The sequence below is a fragment of the Magnolia sinica genome, chromosome 1 (genome assembly GCF_029962835.1).
Source record: "Magnolia sinica isolate HGM2019 chromosome 1, MsV1, whole genome shotgun sequence".
NCBI lineage: Eukaryota > Viridiplantae > Streptophyta > Magnoliopsida > Magnoliales > Magnoliaceae > Magnolia > Magnolia sinica.
This window is the reverse complement of record NC_080573.1, coordinates 46,226,387-46,233,103: the sequence shown is the minus strand read 5'-3', so window position 1 is coordinate 46,233,103 and position 6,717 is coordinate 46,226,387.

Below are 6,717 nucleotides of genomic sequence, written 5' to 3'. Positions count from 1 at the left end.
TAAGTTCGTCCTCTCCATGTTGCCCTTTGGATGCCATTGATGTATTTCTTTCATAATAGTCTCTTTGCTGGCCATTACCTGAAAAGAGTGTTAGGATATGTCTCTGAGATCTTCGGTTCATGGGCTATCTTGAGAGGTCAAATTATATTAACAAGATAGTTAACTGGCTGCTCAGTAGACTTGGACAACCTGAAAACCCTAACCTAAGCATGAGGTAGAAACTGTTGTATTTGGAATTTCGCAAAAGAATGTTTCAATTTGGCTAGCTTGCATTGTGTTAACGCCTCTGCATGTGTAAGATAAGTGGACCTCAGTTTAAGTCAATCCGAGACTGTTGGAATTGAGTGGTCCACCTTGGATAGCTGATGCTTGGCAATCAATCCTGATCTGGCAATCCTTGTCTTCTGATACATGGCTTTTTTTAAACCAGTGAATGCGGACCATTATATATATATATATATATATATATATATATATATATATATATATATATATATATATATATATATATATATATGGGAAAAGGTACTATGCGCTCAACCTCACGATAAGCTCCCATGAGGTCGAGCTGTGTGGGGCCACCGTGATGCGTGTCGACCATCAACACCGTGCATTTGATGGGTCCCCTTTAAATTATGGGATATCCAAAAAATCAGCCGTATACGGAACTCAGGTGGGCCATACCTTCTAAATTCATGTGAAGACACCGTTAAAACATATAAAAGCACTTGGTGGGGCACCCTGAGTTTTGAATGCTGCTGAAACTTGGTCTGAACCCTCATCCAAGTGGGACACACATAATGGATGGTCTGGATTTGCAAACCACATCTCGGTGGGCCCAAAAAATGATTATGAATGTTTTAATGGTGCACGGCCCCTCCCCACTTCTGTATGTGGTGTGGCCCACACAAGTCACGGATTGATTTGATTTTTGAGATCCAGACCCACGATGGAATGGTGCATCTGACTGATGGGGTAGATGTTCGAAACGCATCACGGTGGGCCCCACACAGCTCAACCTCATGGGAGGGTCTTGTCAGCTCGAGCGCATAGTACCTTTTCCATATATATATAAGCACCAGTTTGCATGAGTTGGTGCCAACTTTTTTAAGAACTCATCATATGTGATGTGACTCTAAAATCTGAGCGGTCCATGTGAAGCAGCACCTCATGAAACCCCTTAGGCCCAAATTTTACTTTGATCCAGAGCTTTGGTGGGCCATGAAAAGAGAAAACAGTTTACTCCTTTGATTTTCATTTCTCTTTTTTATGGCCCACCAGAATCTTATATTAGCGTGAAAATTTGTCCCTCAGAATTTCATAGGATTCCGCATCACATGGACCGTTCAGATTAGACACTCATGACATGTGTGCAAAGGTGTGCACGTGTATATATATCTATATAGAGAAGGGGGTGGAGGGGTTGCTCACCCTCCCACCGGTTCTCACAGGAACTTTTTCAGAACTCATTACAACGTGATGCGGGCCCAAAATCTGAACCGTCCATGTGATGCAACACCTCATGAAACATCTCAAGCCTGACTTTCACTCTCATCCAAAAATTTGGTAGGCCATGGAAAAAGGAAAAAGTTTCCTCCCTTAATTTGTCTCTCTTTTGCCATTGGATCGGAGTAAAATTCGAGTTCCGGAGTTCCATGGGATACTACGACACATGTACAGTTCAATTTTTGGATCCACGTTACGTTTGATGAATTCTGAAAAAGTTCTCATGTGGGTGTCTGTGTGTGTGTGTGTATATATATATATATATATATATATAAAATTGTGAAGGCCCAACTTTTACCCTGACATGGAAAAGGAAATGGTACAACGAGGTCGACCTTATGGAGGCTCCCATGAAGTCAAGCTGTGGGCCCCACCTTGATGTGTATCGAACATCAGCATTATGCATTTGATGGGTCACCTTTAGGTTAAGGGATATCTTAAAAATCAGCCGTATATGGAAGTCTCCTTTAGGTTAAGGGATATCTCTAAAACCATGTGAAGACATGCCTAAAATATATAAAAGATGGTGGGGCCCGCTTGGGTTTTGGATGTGGCTGAAACTTGGTCTGACTCCTCATCCAAGTGGGACACGCACAATGGGTGGGCTGGATTTGTTAACCACATCTCGGTGAGCCCAATAAATGAAAGGAATGTTTTAATGGAAGGGTAACCCCTCTCAACTGTTGTATGTGGTGTGGCACACCCAATTCATGGATTGACTTGAGCTTTAAGCCTGTGGCCCACCATGAAATGGTGCATCTGACTGATAGGGTAGATGTTCGACACACATCATGGTGGGGCCCACACATTGTGAAAGCATTGTGCAACAATTTAGGTGAACGTATTTCTCTTAAAGGCAGTTAGGCAGCCTAGATTTGAGGGTATTACGTATCCAAAACCCACCTTTTCCAATGCATTCTAAACCCTCTAAAATGTAAGGATTTGAAATAAAAACAAAGTATTAAGATTCCAGCCTTATCATATTCTCTTCAATCACTGGAGACCTTTGACACTACGATGGATGGACAATCTCACGTGCATAGGAATCAACAGAGCGCACATAGGCTCCACCATAATATTTATATGAAATTCATTCTGACCAATAGATCCTTCACCCTTCACCCATGTTAGGCTCATGTCCCAAAAATCAGCCCCATTGATGATTTAGATGAACCATGAGATTGGAAATAGTGTACAAGCAAGGTGGACCCTCCAAACTATTTTCTTTGGTGTCGCCCACCTCAATCACATATCAGCTTGATTTTTGAGATCTAGGCCTCAATTTTTGTGTGCCATCTAATGGATGGAGTGGATTTCATATAACTTTCACGGTAGCCTTCTAAAAATTAAGGATGGACATTTCTCTCCCGATGTTTCTGTTGTTGCGGCCCACCTAAATCACAGATCAGTCTCAATTTTTGCCTTTAATTGTAACAGATCAGTCTCAATTTTTGGCTCTAAGTGTAACATTGGATGAACCATCTAACGGTGAGAGTGGATTTCATGTACACATCATCATGACCTTTAGATGAATTGTCTTTGACCTGGAACTTATTTAACTTATTGAAGAGTAGATGATTGCCTGAGGCTTGAAATTACCTCAATTTTAACTAAAATGTATTCTTTGATGGCCCTGTTACAGTGACTATGTAGATGTACACCATTTTGGAATGTTGTAAATGATTTAGTTAATTATATTCAAGCTTTTGCGAATATAATATGGATTCTAAGGCTTTTTTAATGCAGGTTATTAAACAAAAACTTTGGATTTCAGTGCATTCCAATCACAGGACGCCAAACACAATTGAGGATTCTAACACATTAGATACCAATGTATTTGGGATTTAAAATCTAATGCATTCCAAATATAAGCAACGAAATGAGCCCTTAGCATTGAAAGACATCAAGAGTGAATCAAATCTATATTTCCAAATCATAGTTTAAAATGCATATGGATTCCTACTCATCATGACTGGAAGTAGAGATGTGTGCATAGATTTTAAGGCATAGTCTTGCCATACGGTCTTTCATTCCTTACATTTAACCCATATTTCATCTATTCTACTTTATACTATGTGAAAAAAAAAAAAAACATGTATTTGTTTATTTGTTTATTTTTTAGTTTTTTATGCTGTTAATTCGTAGCATAAGACAAAAAGAAGAAGTGGAGGTGTATTCCTTGTTAGCTTTTACCGCAATGAAATTTAGTGATAATTAGTGAATGTTAGAGACACTCACAATGGACATAATTTTGTGTCTATAATATTTATGTAGCATTTGAATTGTGCATCCAGTGTGTCCTCTCCCAAACATGGGATATCTAAAAAAAATTGGCATTATTTGGAACTCTAGTGAGCCACACCATCTGGAATATTGCAAAATCTGTGGCCCTCCCAAATATGTGTATGTATGTATACTACTACAGTAGTTACCGGTAATGGGTTCAAAATGGAGTCCATTTGGTGTGTGCATAACATCCAAACTATCCAAAAAGTATGCCAAAAAATAGGCCATTCCAACACTTAGGTGGGCCATTCCATAGAAATCAATTAAATTTTTTTATTAAGAAGGCATAAATATAGAAATTTGGGTGTTTCATCATCATAGTAGGGATACTTGATGCATGGGTGTTGACAGTGTACACACACTATGGTGTCTCGACCCCCCACTTAGGTGGGCCATTCCATAAAAATCAATTAAATTTTTTTATTAAGAAGGCATAAACATAGAAATTTGGGTGTTTCATCATTATAGTAGGGATACTTGATGCATGGGTGTTGACAGTGTACACACACTATAGTGTCTCGATCCCCCACTTAGGTGGGTCATTCCATAAAAATCAATTAAAATTTTTTAATTAAGAAGGCATAAACATATAAATTTGGGTGTTTCATCATCATAATAGGGATACTTGATGCATGGGTGTTGACAGTGTACACACACTATGGTGTCTCGACCCCCCACTTAGGTGGGTCTTCTCGTTTATATATATATATATATATATATATATATATATATATATATATATATATATATCCCACCTGATGATTGGCTAAGCTTTATAAAATAATAATAATAATAATAATAAGTTCAAAATCATTTGAGTATAAAAAGAAAAAGTTTATGAGAAATAATTACATTTTCTTTAATTTCTTAGGAAGAAAGTCCTCATTAATATTATCATTTTCTAAAATTGTAAAAGTAGAAAATGACAACATGACTTGTTACATTGAATTGCAGTTACAACCCATTATGACAACCCCAAGTGCAGGGCTGCGATGTAGTAATAACTCGGTGAAACCGAGGTCGTACATATGAGAACTTGCTCTTGTGCAATTTCTAAAATATGTTAGAACTAAAATTTGGTTTAAGAGAATAATTGTGAAAGAAACTATCAAAGATAAAATGCTAAAGTACCAAGGATCCACTTATAGCTTCCTTAATATTACTTGATTCAATCAAATCACACAACTAAAATTGAAGTCCTATCCTATCAAGTCGGATAATAGAGCAGTTAAATCATCATTCAGATATTCCAAAACAGATCTGAATATCATTGAATTGGTTCCATAAAGCATCAACATATTGATCGCAGGAAATTTAAAACATCTATCATGCCCGGAGTTAATGATAGATCAATGGATTTAACAGATCAAACAATTGCAAAACATGTAAGATAATATGAATAGTCTTCTTAAGCATTCAAAGTGCCCGAAGTCGATAATGGATCAAAGTAAACTAAAAAATACTTCTTCATTCAATCCAAAAATAATAAATTGTTCAACATAAAAACCAAATAACTTGAATCAAAATAAAATAAACTTTAATAAGAACTATAAGCTTCACCTCTTAGCTCTAGCTAAGAGATTAGTCAACCATATACATGATTGAACTAAAACTCAAGTAGAAAAATATAAAAACTAACTAGAACTGAAGGATTGAAGAGAATAGAGAAATTCTTAAAGCACCACAACTCCTTGATCTACTCCTTCAACCATAATTTGTCCTTAGAAACTCTTAAGACATCCCTTTATATAGGCTTCATTCGCACCGACTTAATTTTACACAACTATTGCAACTTTGATAGTATTGAGCTCCAATCGAAGAGTCTGGATGAAATTGAAAAATTGTCCAGCAACAAAATTTTGATTTTGTATATTTTCTTAATGGGATCGAACTTGCTTCGATAGCATCCAACATCGCCTTAATGGAATCGAAGAATACTCAAATATGTCCAACAATAAAATTAGATTTTTCTTTAGTTTTGTGATGGATCAAAGTGGCTTCGATGACATTGACATTTACTTCGATGACATCAAACCATCGATTTCTACACTTCTGATTTTCTGCACTTTGTCTTCTCGATTTTCTTCTATCTTCACTTAACTTCCTTAGATGTTAGATCCGTGAATTCTTCAATCTTAACTTCCATAAATCCAATCCGTCACTTGGTAATTCTTTGAGCATTAAATCCATGCTTTAAGCATCATTTTCTCATTGACTTTCAAAATCACATCATAAGAAAAAAATATGTGTAATTGGATCAATTAAGCACATTCATGTTCATAAAACCAATGCATAATAAGGAAAAAATATACAATATTTCACTCTCAATACAACCCAGTCATAAAATATGTCCCATGCATGTAAGTTAGTTTTAATTGTCTAAAACATGACTACTTTATATTGGAAGCTTGACTCAATAAGTATAAATCCTTAACATTCAATTGTTGGGTTATTAATTAAAGAGTTAATTAAAAGAAAAATTGCTCAACTAAAATTCAATGTGCGAAGTCTAATGGTTATGATAGTTTGGTCAGCCATTTTGGGCTATACTCCATATACAATACAATGTTGCTTAGAAAAAATAAGGATGAAATGTGACAAATTTGCTAGGAGTCATGACTTTTACACCACCTACTACGTTTGATTTGTTTAGAGTCATAAACAATACACTTTTAAAAAAAAATGTTTATATTATGTTTTGTGATAAGCTTTAGTAGTCTTACAGTAGCATCAAACAAGATTTATTGTGGTATCATTCCTTAAAGAATTAATAAGAAATGAAATAATTGTTGAAAAACTTCCCTTCCTAGTTTTTTTTGATTTTTAAATTCACTTCAAGTTCGATACTAAGCAATATTATTTTATTAGGACAATCAAAGTCTAATACGAAATATCTCATTATTATCGATGCTACCTTCATATAAT